Genomic DNA, 16165 nt, shown 5'->3' with positions numbered 1-16165 from the left:
CTCCAATGTGTCTACTTCCTTTTAAAGACCCATTCAGATTACAGTCAGTGTATCCTCCCTAGAATAATTCCCTGTATTAGTGTGTTTTACAAAAGGAACCAATGTCACCATTAAAGCAACTGTTTTGAGAGGGTTCAAAACACACATACACACACACTGATAATGCATCTATCTATGATTTTTCCTTTAATAATAGCTACCATGTGTTAGTGGGCTTCCCTCGTAGCTAAGTTGGTAAAGAATCTGCCTGCAATGCAGGAAATCTGGGTTTGATCCCTGGGTCAGGAAGATCCTCTGGAGAAGGAAATGGCAATCCACTTCCAGTGTTTCTTGCCTAGAGAATCCAATGGACAGAGGAGCCTGGCAGGCTACAGTCCATGGGGTCACAAGAGTCGGACACGACTTAGTGACTGAACCCCCACCCCCACCGTGTATTAGTATCTATTACATGCCAGGAACTTGAAATATATCATTTCTGTTTTCTTAACTACCTTTCCAGGCAGATATTATTATCACCATTTCCAAGATCTCTCCACAAAATTGGACAAAGCTGAGCCAGGAAAACTTTATAGCTCAGCATTTAGGAAGGGATTATATTTTAGGTATTCCAGGGAGTAATGAGCAAAAGAAACAGCTCCATAATTACTACTATATTCTAAATAACTTAACATACTTTGACAGATAATGTTTTTCTACTGTTATGCATAAAACCTGCTGTTGAGGACTTCCCTGGTGGTTCAGTGGTTAAGAATCTGCCAGCCAATGCAGAGGATATGACCTGATCCTGGCAGGTATCAGGGCAAGTAAGCCCGTGTGCCATAACTACTGAGCCTCTCTTTCTAGAGCCCATGATCCACAGCAAGAGAAGCCACCACAATGAGAAGACTGTGCACTATAACGAAGACCCAGTTCAGCCAAAAAAAAAAAAAGAAAAAGATATTTGCAGTTGAGACACACAATATATGCTAGCACAAATAGCCTGAAGTCTTTCTGTGGCTTAGTTTTCAACATAATTTCAACAAATATCCAGTCAATCTTCAGATTCTGTGACAGAGACAGAGCAGCAAACGAGGCAAATCTAGTTGGTTGCAGCTTTCTTTGAACTTTTGAGATAGCAGAGAAGATAGATATTAAATGAGTGCTCATAATAACTGTGATGAGGATGGCCAGGGAAAGTCCTCCTAACAAAGTGACATGAAGCTGAGACCTTACTTTTGAGGAAGAGTTCGTCAGGAGAAGGTGGTACTTGGAGAAGATGGTGAAAGAGTATTTGTGAAGCCCATGCAGCAAGAGAGAAATCATTTGAAGAACCAAAAGATGTTAGTAACGGCCAAAGCATATGTTTTGAGAGGAAAAGTGGAAATTGAGGAATGGGAGAAGTTGATGGTGCAGATTATATAGGCTCTTATAAAAACCATGGGTTCACTGGTTTTCCAGAAGAAATCCACCGGAATATTATAAGTAGGGGGTGGTATGTGTCATTTTTCACTTAGAAATGCTCTCCCTGCCTGAACTGTGGAGATAGATTTGAAAGGCACTAGCACTGGTGAATGTGGAAACAGTGTCAGCCCAAGAAAATGTTCTTAGGCTCCAAAATCACTGCGGATGGTGACTGCAGTCACAAAATTAAAAGATGCTTGCTCTTTGGAAGAATAGGTATGTCAAATCTAGAGAGTGTTTTAAAAAGCAGAGACATCACTTTGCTGACAAAGGTCTGTCTAGTCAAAGCTATGGTTTTTCCAGTAGTCATATATGGATGTCAGAGTTGGAGCATAAAGAAGGCTGAGTGCCAAAGAATCAATGCTTTCAAACTGTGGTGCTGGGGAAGATTCTTGAGAATCCCTTGGACAGCAGGGAGATCAAACCAGTCCATCCTAAAGGAAAGCAACCCTGAATATTTATTGAAAGAACTGATGCTGAAGCTGAAACTCCAGTACTTTGGCCACCTGATGTGAAGAGCTGACTCATTGGAAAAGACCCTGATGCTGGGAAAAATTGAGGGCAGAAGGAGAAGGGGGCAACAGAGGATGAGATGGTTGGATGGCATTACTGACTCAATAGACATGAGTTTGAGAAAATTCAGGGAGTTAGTGATGCACAGAGAAGTCTGGAGTGCTGCAGTTCATGGGGTCGCAAAGAGATGGACATGACTTAGCGACTGAATAGCAACAACTGAGCTGGTGAAAGGCTGTCTTAGGATGTCATCCCAGTAGCAGAACTCTATCAGGGACTGATACTTGGGTTGAAGAGAGGATAGATTTAGAGACAATTAAGAGGTGAAATTGATAGGTTCTGTTGATTGACTGAATGGAGGGGATGAAGGTTTCTGGTATCAATAAGTGAGTGGGTGGTAGTATCATTTCCTGAGATAAACAGCAATGGAGGAAGAGCAGGTTTCTGTTTGGGACTAGTCTTAAAGGAGTCTGTGGAATTCAAGAAATTTTGAATGCTCTGAATTGCCAAGGTCATCTTTATGAACAAATCTCTTATGGGCAACAAACGACTGTCTTCCTTCCTGACCCTGAAAATAGGCAAATCGACTTAGATATGACCAATTACAACCAAGAATACAAAGCACTTTGGGATGAACTAACCAAACAAATGAATGAGAATGGATGGTAGTTTCATAAACCAATTCCAAGAAAATACATGCTCCCCTTTGCACTTTCTAAGCACTAACTTTAAAGGGTAGCAGCAACTCAGTGTATAAAACTTGCAATGATAACATGATAGTTCATGTTATCCATCTTCAGCTACTAAGGACATTTATTCATACACTAAAAAACATTTATTTTGTGAACAGAATTGAGTACAACTGAGTAACAGTTGATAGCAAAACCATTAGATGAATGATTGATGGAGAATTGACATTTATGTCAATATGTATATATTCTCACTAATGTTTGTGTTTCCAGTCTTGAGCTATTATGAATAATGCTGCTGTGAACATACTCATACAAGTTGTTGTGTGTCATATATTTTCATTTATCTTTAGCACTTAGGAATACTACATATAAATTTACCTAGAAGTGAAATTACTGGATCATAACTGTATGTTAAACTTTTTGAGATACTACCAAATTGTTTTCCAAACATTACTTTGGAAATCGTTTCTGGCATTTTATACTCCATTAGCAAAGTATGAGTGTTCCAATTTGTCCACATTTTTTGCCAGTTCTTATATTAACTGACTTTTTGCTTATAACCATCTTAGTAGGTATGAAGTGGTAGCTCATGTTCATTGTTTTTCAAAAGTAATAAATTTTACTCCAAGCTAAAGTCATTTAAAGAGATTCTGTAATGAGGAAACAATGACAGCAAGCTGTACATTTAAAGTAAAGAAATAAAAATGCACAACAGAGAACTTTGGTATTTGTACATACAGATGAGGAAAGTATATGATCTGTGAGCGTGCATCCTCAGTCTTGTCTGACCTTTTGGGACCCCCATGGGCTACAGACCCGCAGGCTTCTCTGTCCATGGAGTTTTCTTGGCAAGAATACTGGAGCGGGTTACTATTCCCTACTCCAGGGGAATCTCCTGGACCCAGGGATCGAAACTGCATCTTCCTGCATTGGCAGGAGGATTCTTTACCACTGAGCTCCTGGGAAGCCCTATATAACCTGCAGCACAATATAAATGATCTAGGAATAAAACACATTTCCCAGATAGAGTGAAAAACTGTAAGATTTTATAAAAGAAAGCAGTTTCCCATCAACCTAGAAAGACCCAAAAGTCTTGCTAGTAAAGCACTATGTGGAGTTGAGGGAGGAAGGGGAAGAGTAAATTTCCAAAGCTGGTCAGTTGATTTTTGTCTATGGCATAATTCCTCATGTCCTGCTTCCTTCTATTTGTGGCTTTGGGTCATTTTGCAATTCAGTTTTAACATTATATTAATTTTTTATTTTGTGATTTTTAACTTAAATTTAAAAAATTTTCATGGTACCATGAAAATCTTGATTTCTTTTTTTTTTTTTTACCCCTTCCCATCCCCTTGATTTCTTATATCATTAATAAATCATTTATCTTCCCTTTTCCATGTTTTAAAGGATATGGTTTCAAAATCTTGCTTTTCTATGTTATAAAAGGTTTAAAAACCTTTTTAAAAAATGTTTTCTCTTAGAATTTGTTCTTTAGATTTTGGCCTTCTATGTGGAGAAAAGTTCTTTTTCACCAGGCTGGATTTGGAAAAAAGAGGAGAGAATTTACTGAAGCAGAAACACAGTGGAAGGGTAATGGTATGTCTTGGTAACTTAGCAAAACACAAAACATTTTTTCTTTCCCTGAGTACAAAAGTAATAAAGAACATTTGCAAAATATAGTAAAGGAGAAAATTGAAATCATGTGTTTCCCTACCACCCAGAGATAACAATTACTAATGCTTTGGTGTATATTCATCAAGATTTTTTTTTTTCTATTTATAAAAGCAGTGATGCAAAGGATCACCAATACCAGTCCTTTTGGGCAGGCAGAACCTCGCCAATAAAAATGTAGGTATTCTGGAAATATTTCTCACTTTTCAGGATTCTGGCCAACACACAGAGTCTAGCTCTGGGAAGGAAGGCTAGTAGGAAGGAGATTGAGTTCAGGGTTCTCAGCCTGCAGACTGAGTTTCAAGCAGGGTTCCAGTATGTTTGTTACTGAAGAAGATACAGGGGACTGGATCGAAAAGCTCCTGGACCTGGGAAACTGACCTGTTGCCAAGCTCTGGAAGAATGGTAGGGTTATGGCTCCTCTGTATCTCGTTTTCCTGTTAGGACTATCTCAGGAAAGGGGATAGACTTGGCCTCTATTGATGGAGTTCATCACAGGCTTTCACATTGGGTTCTGAGGAAGAGAAAGGCAGGCAACCAAGGCAAGGACTAACATTGTACAGGTTGAAAATGAGTCTTATTTCTAATTATATTACACATTTTCTGAAAGAAGTCTTTAAAAATATGTTTTAACGTGGCTTTTTTCTTGGCTCAAGCTGCTAGCGGGCTTGGTTGAATATTTAAAGTACCATAGAGCCTGCTCATAGAGTATAGTATGTTAATGTAATTTTTAATAGAAGAAGTGGAAAATTATATTGTGTTATTGGAAGCACTTAGAGATATTTTAGGAATGTATATTCCTGTTGCCCTTACAGTAGCTAGACAGCTTTTAGCTTTCAGCCAAAGTGGGATTTTTGTTTTTCCCTAGAAAGTTTAGTAAGATACAAGCTATACATTAGTAGAATGTCTGGTCCAATCGTAGGTGTTCAATAAATATTAAACACTAACAACAATTGTGAAGTTTCCTCTGCTATGTTTGTCCCAGAAAGGACTGCTTCAGCAGAGCCACAGATTAAGGCTAGCCTGAGGCTGCAAGAAAGAGAGACATAGAAACTTTGCCCACAGCCCAATCCCACACATCAATGTGTCAGAACAAAAAGATCAGTATATGGTGGTAACTGCTGCGGTCCTCCCAGCATACTAAGCTGCCTTTTCTTGCTATTGGCCCTTTATGAATAAGGACTTGAATCAGCCTGTGATAATGCAACTGAGAAGTGCTGGCATTTTGAAAAGAATAACCTGTGAGTATGGTCTTGGGTTTTACTTACATATTTACATCTCCCCAGGTCTAGCTGCAACTTGAGAAGAAGCTGGGAATAAGGAGATAAGTATTGTTTGGCCCAAATGAAGGGCAGAAGTCAGTCTCCCCTCTGATCTGCAGTCTGGATCTCGAATCTGTGAGCCAAATCTCTACCGTATGAGGAACGAGTACAGATTGTGCAACAGAGGGCCGCTGTGTGCATCTGACAGGAGAAGTTTGTTCTGTGTGTCATAGTGTAGTTTTCATTTCAATAGACTAGCACAATCTGGGTGAAGTGACAGGGGAGGATCCTGGGGAAAGGAGAAATGCCCAGGTAGCCGAACAATGAAAGCTTACATGCTACACAGACAGAAAGGAAAAGAACACAGATGGCTCAGTGAAGCTACTCACTGGTGAGTGGAGAAAATGAGAAAGCAGAGTGGGGATTAAGAATAACATTTGTGAAGGCTGAATAGAATCAAGGGGATCAGAACCATATACTGGAAAAGTGATGCGGCATACAGTAATATGTCCATTACCCGCAGCACCATCACCATCGATCATCTTTAGTGTATGATGAGAATTCAAAACTCAAGAGAGGCCTGAGTCTTGGCCTGTGTCTATGCTTCACATTAAGTATTTATTTTTGTCGTTGGTATTAGGAGAGGCTGCTGCTGCTGGCATTCCTATTCATGTGTGTGAGTGCGGCTCAAAGTCCACCAATTAATGATGCACAGTTCAATTTTGTCTAAGTACACATGTAGACAGGCTGTCTGTCACCATTGGTGGCTTTCCCTCTTCACCTCTGGGACTGCATGAAATCTCAGTTAACTAAGAGTTTCTCCAGGTTTAAAGAATACAGCAGCAATCCGTTGACTGCTATGGTTTCCCAGAGTCAGAGGATATGCCACATGGCTAACTGTTGAGCTTAACACATTCTTCCCGCTTTGTCTTGTTGACCTCACTTCTAATCAGGCCTCTTTAGCTTGGGTGGGTGTAGCTGCTATGGTTTAGTGCACATGTCTAGGGGCAGAGATTCTATGAGTAGAACTTAGATGCTGATGGAGTGACTATACTTTGGATCTTTGTTTTTAGCACTGTTGAGTTTCCACTGATATTAATTATGGCCCATGGGTGATTCTGTGGGGTCTCTAAAGGAAGCAGGTGGAAGTCCAAGTTACTGTTGTTCTTCCTTTGGAGAGATGCTTGCAGTGTAGAGGTTTACTTTGGCTGACTGCCTGATGCCTTGTCTTGGTCCTTTTGGGGTGATGTCCACCAGAAGAGAGTCTTCTTGAATTGATTTTTTTTAAAGGCTGCCCATGCATCCCTGAACAACAAATTGCCTAGGAGGTGGCATTTGCATTTAGTTCTTCCCAATGGATTTCTATGAGGACGACCACACCACCCCAGGCTTTGGATTACATTTTTGCATTGATATGATTTTGCATCATCTAGGACAGAATTCCATGGAATCATGTGTATTTTTTAATGCTTTGGGTTTAGAAGTACAGTCAATGAATATATAGAAGCTCCTGAATGATCGCACCAATGTTGTGTGATCCTGCCTTCTGTGCTGGCTTGATTTTTAAGAGGATGCTGGGCATAGTCTGATTCTGGCTTTAAGAATCACGGTTTTGTCTAGCACACTGCACAAATAGATGTACCCAAAATTCAACTGGTGGTGAAGAGCAGATTTCATAACTTTAGTAAAGTCTGCCACCAAATCTAACAGGCTGGCTTCATCATTATTTTAGGAGTTCAGAGAAATTTTCTTGTCAAGATACCTACTTGTTAAGACTCTGGTATAAGAATCTGAATTAAACTAACTATATTAAACCAATAATGTCAAAGATGTGGAAATGAAGTGAGTCAGGATTAAGTTCAAATTCAGGGATTAGGTTCTGTGCTTTTTGAGGATCATCTCTGATACCACAGAATTTGACCCTGTTGCTTCACTGAGGAAAAAAGCCTGTCTGTAGACAGATGTGACATTTGGACACTTGTTTTCATTTCCATATTCCACATTCTGCTTATCAAGACTACTCTTTTCCAAATAAGTTTATATGGCTTAGTCAAAATAAAAATAAAAGAGATGAAGTATAGATATATACTTCCTATATAGATACAGGAAGATTTCTGTTATTTACTGAGTAAAGTGGTTGATATAAAATGATTCATGGGTGCAAAAAATTAGAGAAAGTATACATTTAATATACAAAGCATTTACTGTGTATAGAAATGTCTTATGCATTATGAAGTAAAGTGAAATATTGGGGGATTAAAGCGGGATTTTCCTTTTTACTTTAAGGTATTTAAATTTTTGTAATTAATATATTAATTTTGCCAAGAAAAAAATACATATGTTTATTGGTCAAGTTTGGATATTTTGAAAACCCCAGCCCTCTCTAAAAAGAAGTAGCATTTTTATGAATGTTTAGGTGCCTTAGGATAAAAAATGCATTCAGATAGGCTCTCAGTCAGATGTGAGGATTCTGAGTATCGGGCTTCAGCAATCCTCAGAGATAAAATTGAAGAGAATAAACATTAAGAGTTTAATTATTTGAATAACAAATGAAGGTTTCCCATACTTATATATATGGGGCTATTCACTTTATTATACACAGCTATTGTGGCTGATGCTTTTGACACACAAGGGAACAAAATAAAAGATATATGTGACCTCATTTCTTAAAGATTGTCTAATTAAGGTAGAGCGTGGAGACCTGAACAGCAATGGACTAATCCCAAAGCAACCTAAAAACCAAGTTAATGGTCATATAGCACACACGGTTTACATAATTTCTAAAGGAATTCGAGATAAGAAAATATTTTGTGTGGATCTGTTTAGCTGATTATGGTTGCTATGTTTTCAAGAAATAATCATCTGAAATGAATAAATCCAATTCAAAAAACAAATATAAAGGTCAATATAACACATATAGTGTTCCTTAGAAGATAATAATATTTATAATCTTTATAGATAAAATGCTACAGGAGGATGGAATAATCAGTAATTAAAATTTTCTGAAGATGTCAGAGAAGTGGTCATAGTATATGGAAAAGACCTCAAAAGAGAATTATTTCATTATAAGAAGAACTGGATAGATAGACATTCCAGGTAAAACCAGAAGAAATAGCACAAATATAGAGAAACATATAGGATTGTGAAGGGCTTCCCTGGTGGTTCAGCAGTAAAGAATCCACCTGCCAATGCAGGAGACTGCCGGTTCAGTCCCTGGGATGGGAAGATCCCCTGGAGAGGAAATGACAACCCACTCCAGTATTCTTGCCTGGGAAATCTCATAGACAGAGGAGGCTGGCAAGCGGTAGTCCATGGAGTCACAAAAGAGTCTGACAGGACTTATTGACTAAACAAGAATAACAACAACAAGGACAACAGGATTTTGAGGCAGCTACTGTAACCGATGAGTCTGGAAAGATTAAATTGTGCGGGTCCTAGAATGACATATGCTCCCTCGTGGCTCAGGCAGTAACAATCTGCCTGCAAAGCAGGAGACCCCGGGTTTGATCCCTGAGTCGGGAAGATCCTCTACAGAGGGAAATGGCAACCCACTCCACTGTTCTTGCCTGGAGAACCCCACGGACAGAGGAGCCTGACGGGCTGCAGTTCTGCTACTGCTACTGCTAAGTCGCTTCAGTCGTGTCCGACTCTGTGCGACCCCATAGACGGCAGCCCATCAGGCTCCGCCGTCCCTGGGATTCTCCAGGCAAGAATACTGGAGTGGGTTGCCATTTCCTTCTCCAGTGCATGAAAGGGAAAAGTGAAAGTGAAGTCGCTCAGTCGTGTCCGACTCTTAGCGATCACATGGACTGTAGCCTACCAGGCTCCTCCGTCCATGGGATTTTCCAGGCAAGAGTACTGGAGTGGGGTGCCATTGCCTTCTCCGAGGGGCTACAGTTCATGGGGTCACAAAGAATCGTACACGATTGAGCGACTAACACGCACTTGAATGACATTCTATTTAAGCATACAAACTTGATCCTGTAAACAATGTAGAGACATTAAGGCCATAAGGCATGACTAGCTCTGTAACTGTTACTATGAAATATATGAAAACAAAACATAATTCGCAAATTAAAACAACCACTTCCGCCGGCGCAGGTGCAGTCCCGCCTCAGGGCAGAGGATAAGGGTGCAGCCACTTCCGCTTTCTGCAGGGGCCGCTGGGAAGGACGCTAAGGTGGAGTTGCAAGCCCCCGGGATCTGAGGGCCAGACCGTGACCCTGGAAAGCATAATCACCTTCTCTAAAGACTGTGGCAGAAGTTTTCAAGCATTGTTCAAATTCCACCCCAACTGTAAGAGAACACACCTACCGAGGACGGTGAGGGGTCCTAGACCTTTGTCTGACCACTTGAAGCGTGCTTCCAAAGCTCAAGGAGAGAGCTGAACGCCATTTCTGAAAACTTCTTCCAAGAAAGTGAAATGTGCCAGCTCTGTCATCTGTCTCCCGTCAACCATCTTCTCAGACAGTGACAATTCAGGTCTGAAAATACCTCTAATCCTTATGAGAGACTCAAAGGGTCCTGGTGCACATCTGTCTTCCAAAGCCGCTTGCATAGGACCCAGCGAAGCCCTCGGACTCTGAAGTGGAGCACGGCACCGCCATGCTTAAGGCCTGGCCCACCGGGACGATGCTGACACACAAAAGTGGGCATCACTGGAAGCTGGGATCCCTCCAGACCACAGATGACCACAGCATTTTCTATGAAGGTAGCCTGTACACACACGTCAGGTGCTGGGCTGGGCGGGGCCATCTTCGAGCCAGGGCAAGGGAAGGGGGACCCCTTTCTGAAAATGAGGATGAAAGCCAGGTCCAGTTGCAGACTCGCCTCTCGGCAGCCTATTAGCTGCAAACCTACCTACGGGGACCAGGCAGGTAGAGTAAATGAGTGCGGGAGTCTGCATGGTAAGTTGCTTCAGTCGTGTCTGATTCTTTGTGATAGTATGGACTACAGCCCGCCAGGCTCCTTTGTCCATGGGATTCTCCAGGCAAGAATACTGGAGTGGCTTGCCATACCCTCCTCCAGGGAATCTTCTTGACCCAGGGATCAAACCCACCTCTCATTATGTTTCCTGCATTGTCAGGTGGGTTCTTTACCACTAGCACCACCTGGGAAGCTGGAGTGGTGGAGTAGGTAATTGCTAGTGGTGGGAACTGTGGCCAAATGGAAAGCATGTGCCTTGTAAAGAGGGCACTCTTCTGTTCTGCTTACTGCTGTCATGTGGGAGTGCAGGCCCCAGTGTGGCTGATTGATACTGTGGCTTGTTGTAGCCACCCTGCAGAGATAAGATGGACCCCTGTGTGGGTGTCTGACTCATTGGGACCTCATGGACTGTAGCCCGCCAGGCTTCTCTGGCCATGGGATTCTCCAGGCAGGAATACTGGAATGGGTTGCCTTTTTTTTCTTCAGGGGATCTTCCTGACACAGGGATGGAACCCACCTCTCTTTCCTTGGCAGTTGGATTCCCCCACCCTACTCCAAATTTGGTTTGAATGTCAAGATTGATGATGTCATACACACACACACACACACACACACACACACACACAACCCTCAAGAGGTTATGCAACATTTATTGCTTATGTAATTGAGGTCTCTCTGGAGAGCGGGTCTGAAATGCCTTGAAACAAGGGAAGGAGCCTGGCTTGGTTTTTATTGTGGTTAAGGGCTGGGGCTGAGGTAAGGGTTCCTGCACATGGGCCAGGGCCTCACCTAGTTTGAATCTTCCACAGGCACCAAAGGAAGGAGCACGCAGGCTTTCTTATCAGCTTGCCTGTATGTGGGTGGGTGGGTGGGTGGGGAAGAGGGAGGGCCAGGCTTAGAAGCTATCTGTAGTTAGACATTAAAAAATGGAATCACTTTATTATAATAAAGAAAATAATAACTATGCTGGAAGTTTTAGTATTAGTCATACCCAACATTTATTGAGTGCTTACTCAAGTCCAAGCCCTGTTCTAAGCATTTTATTTGATTTTTTAGCAGTTTTTCAATTGAGATAAAATTCATATACCATGAAATGCACTGTTTTAAAATACCTAATTCAGTGAGTTTTCAATTATACAGTTTTGTGCAACTGAAACCCCTATCTAATTGCAGAACATTTCCATCATCTTAAAAAGAAGCCCAGTGACTTTTAGCAGTTATTTCCTATTCTCTTTTTCCCTAGCCCTGGGCAACCACTAATCTACTTTCTGTCTCCATTGGCCAGATCTAAACATTTCGTAAACTGTGGAAAATTATGAAAGAGATGGGAATACCAGACCACCTGACCTGCCTCTTGAGAAATCTGTATGCAGGTCAGGAAGCAACAGTTAGAACTGGGCATGGAACAACAGACTGGTTCCAAATAGGAAAAGGAGTACGTCAAGGCTGTCTGTTGTCACCCTGCTTATTTAATTTATATGCAGAGTACATCATGAGAAACGCTGGGCTGGAAGAAACACAAGCTGGAATCAAGATTGCCGGGAGAAATATCAATAACCTCAGATATGCAGATGACACCACCCTTATAGTAGAAAGTGAAGAAGAACTAAAGAGCCTCTTGATGAAAGTGAAAGTGGAGAGTGAAAAAGTTGGCTTAAAGCTCAACATTCAGAAAACTAAGATCATGGCATCTGGTCCCATCACTTCATGGCAAATAGATGCGGAAACAGTGGCTGACTTTATTTTTCTGGGCTCAAAAATCACTGCAGATGGTGATTGCAGCCATGAAATTAAAAGACGCTTACTCCTTGGAAGGAAAGTTATGACCAACCTAGACAGCATATTGAAAAGCAGAGGCATTACTTTGCCAACAAAGGTCAGTCTAGTCAAGGCTATGGTTTTTCCAGTGGTCATGTATGGATGTGAGAGCTGGACTATAAAGAAAGCTGAGCGCCAAAGAATTGATGCTTTTGAACTGTGGTGTTGGAGAAGACTCTTGAGAGTCCCTTGGACAGCAAGGAGATCCAAGCAGTCCATCCTAAAGGAGATCAGTCCTGGATGTTCACTGGAAAGACTGATGTTGAAGCTGAAACTCCAATACCATGGCAACCTGATGCAAAGAGCTGACTCACTGGAAAAGACCCTGATGCTAGGAAGGATTGGGGGCAGGAGGAGAAGGGGACAACAGAGGATGAGATGGCTGGATAGCATCACTGACTCGATGGACATGAGTTTGGGTAAACTCCAGGAGTTGGTGATGGACAGGCGGGCCTGGCATGCTGCAGTTCATGGGGTCCCAAAGTGTCAGACATGACTGAGCGACTGAACTGAACTGAAACATTTCGTATAAATGGAATCATACAATAAAAACCAAAAACCTCTAATAGTTCAGATTGAAAGCCTATGGAATAAGTTCATAGCTTCTCAGTAGGTGCTATTGACATTTCAGGCATGTCTATTTAATCACACAACATATGATTATGACCAGAAGACATTATAATGCATACAGCCTTTGACACACTAAACCCTTTACTATATAGTGCTAAAACAATAAAATTGAAAAATTAAATAAAGTTTTGTTTACAGTTACAGCTTTTTTCTAAATGTTGTATAAAAAAGAAAACACCCAAAGCAGTAACAACAACAACAAAAAAAAACACACAAGAAGCATAATGCTTCAGTTGTGTCCGACTCTTTGTGACCCTATGGATTGTAGCCTGCTAGGCTCCTCTGTCTATGGGATTCTCCAGGCAAGAATCCTGGAGTGGGTTGCCATGCCCTCCTCCAGGGGATCTACCCGACCCAGGGATCAAACTCGCATCTCTTTTGTCTCCTGCATTGGCAGGCAAGTTCTTTAATTCTTGGGCTACCTGGGAAGCCCAAGACATTCACAATTTTACTTAAAAGCTTCCCACTAAGGAGTATGTCAAGACTGTATATTGTCAACCTGCTTATTTAACTTATATGCAGAGTACATCATGAGAAACGCTGGGCTGGAAGAAACACAAGCTGGAATCAAGATTGCCGGGAGAAATATCAATAACCTCAGATATGCAGATGACACCACCCTTATGGCAGAAAGTGAAGAGGAACTAAAGAGCCTCTTGATGAAAGTGAAAGAGGAGAGTGAAAAAGTTGGCTTAAAGCTCAACATTCAGAAAACTAAGATCATGACATCTGGTCCCATCACTTCATGGCAGATAGATGGGGAAACGGTGGAAACAGTGTCAGACTTTATTTTTTGGGGCTCCAAAATCACTGCTGATGGTGATTGCAGCCATGAAATTAAAAGACGCTTACTCCTTGGAAGGAAGGTTAGACCAACCTAGATAGCATATTTAAAAGCAGAGACATTACTTTGCCAACAAAGGTCTGTCTAGTCAAGGCTATGGTTTTTCCACTGGTCATGTATGGATGTGAGAGTTGGACTATAAAGAAAGCTGAGTGCCGAAGAATTGATGCTTTTGAACTGTGGTGTTGGAGAAGACTCTTGAGAGTCCCTTGGACAGCAAGGAGATCCAAGCAGTCTATCCTAAAGGAGATCCATCCTGGGTGTTCATTGGAAGGACTGATGTTGAAGCTGAAACTCCAATACTTTGGCCACCTCATGCGAAGAGTTGACTCATTGGAAAAGACCCTGATGCTGGGAAGGATTGGAGGCAGGAGGAGAAGGGGATGACAGAGGATGAGATGGTTGGATGGCATCACTGACTTGATGGACATGGGTTTGGGTAAACCCCGGGAGTTGGTGATGGACAGGGAGGCCTGGTGTGCGGTGATCCATGGGGTCGCAAAGAGTCAGACACAACTGAGCGACTCAACTGAACTGAACTATTATTGCTACTGCTATAAGCAGTTGCTACTTACCTTTTACTGAGTGCCTGCTATGGGCCAGATTGTTTTGTTCTGTTTTAGAAGTTATTAGAAATTTTTTATTCTGGAGAGAACACTGAACATGAGATTTACCCTAAAATGAATTTTGAAGTGTATATTAAGAGGAGGTGGCAAGAATACACAGAAAAACTATATAGAAAAGATCTTAATGACCCAAATAACCATGATGGTGTGATCACTCATCTAGAGCCAGACATCCTGGAGTGCGAAGTCAAGTGGACTTTAGGAAGCATCACTGCAAACAAAGAAAGCTAGTGGAGGTGATGGAATTCCAGTTGAGCTATTTCAACTGCTAAAATATGATGCTGTGAAAGTAATGCAGTCAGTGTGCCAGCAAATTTGGAAAACTCAGCAATGGCCACAGGACCGAAAAGTTCAGTTTTCATTTCATTCGCAAAGAAAGGCAATGCTGAAGAATGTTCAAACTACTGAACAATTGCACTCATCTAGGAAAGTAATGCTCAAAATTCTCCAAGCTAGGCTTCAACAGTATGTGAACTAAGAACTTCCAGATGTTGAAGCTGGATTTAGAAAAGGCAGAGGAACCAGAGATCAAATCGCCAATATCTATTGGATCATAGAAAAAGCAAGAGAATTCCAGAACATGTACTTCTGCTTCATTGACTACACTATAGCCTTTGACTGTGTGGATCACAACAAATTGGAAAATTCTTAAAGAAATGGGAATACCAGAATACGTTACCTGCCTCCTGAGAAATCTGTATGCAGGTCAAGAAGCAACAGTTAGAACAGGACATGAAACAACGGACTGAGAAAGGAGTATGTCAAAGCTGTATGTTGTCACCTTGCTTATTTAACTTCTGTGCAGAGTACATCATACGAATTCGCAGGCTGGATGAAGCACAAGCTGGAATCAAGATTGCTGGGAGAAATATCAATAACTTCAGATATGCAGATGACACCACCCTTATGGCAGCAAGTGAAGAAGAACTAAAGAGCCTCTTGATGAAGGTGAAAGAGGAGAGGGATAAAGCTGGTTTAAAACTCAGCATTCAAAAAACGAAGATCATGGCATCCAGTCCTATGACTTAAGGCAAATAGATGGGGAAACAATGGAAACAGTGACAGCCTCTATCTTCTTGAGCTCCAAAATCACTGCAGATGGTGACTGCAGTCATGATATTAAAAGACACTTGCTCCTTGGAAGAAAAGCTGTGACAAACCTAGACAGTGAAGTAAAAAGCAGAGACATTACTTTGCTGACAAAGGTCCTTGTGTTCAAAGCTATGATTTTTCCAGTAGTCATGTATGAGTTGGACCATAAAGAAAGCTGAGCACTGAAGAATTGATGCTTTTGAATTGTGGTGCTGGAGAAGACTCTTGAGAGTCCCTTGGACAGCAAGAAGATGAAGCCAGTCCATCCTAAAGGAAATCACTCCTGAATATTAATTGGAAGGACTGATGCTGAAGCTGAAACTCCAATACTTTGGCCACCTGTTGCAAAGAACTGACTCATTTGAAAAGACCCTGATGCTGGGAAGGATTGAAGGCAGGAGGAGAAGGGGATGACAGAGGATGAGATGGTTGGATGGCATCACCAACTTGATGGACATGAGTTTGAGCAAGCTGTGGGAGTTGGTGATGGACAGGGAAGCCTGACGTACTGCAGTCCATGGGGTTGCAAAGAGTCGGATACAACTGAGCAACTGAACTGAACTGAAAGTGTTTATTTTATTACTGCTGACTATAGGTATAGTGTTGTACAGTAGATCTCTAGAGCTTGTTCGTCTTGCCTGACTGAAACTCTAT

At 41.5% G+C, this 16165-nt stretch overlaps 1 long non-coding RNA gene across 1 annotated transcript in view; it reads left to right on the top strand.

The window, feature by feature from the left end:
• The first annotated feature begins 9727 nt into the window (after positions 1 to 9727).
• Positions 9728 to 16165, top strand: part of LOC145516528 (uncharacterized) — a 52405-nt gene continuing 45967 nt past the window's right edge. The window contains exon 1 of the long non-coding RNA XR_014061443.1: positions 9728 to 10286. This is a non-coding gene — a long non-coding RNA (uncharacterized LOC145516528). The remainder of the gene's footprint in view (positions 10287 to 16165) is intronic.

This window comes from Giraffa tippelskirchi, chromosome 8 (genome assembly GCF_054371585.1).
Source record: "Giraffa tippelskirchi isolate mGirTip1 chromosome 8, T2T-mGirTip1v1.2.pri, whole genome shotgun sequence".
Taxonomy (NCBI): Eukaryota; Metazoa; Chordata; class Mammalia; order Artiodactyla; family Giraffidae; genus Giraffa; species Giraffa tippelskirchi.
Note: the sequence above shows the minus strand (reverse complement) of the source record. Positions and strands in the feature narration are given on the sequence as shown.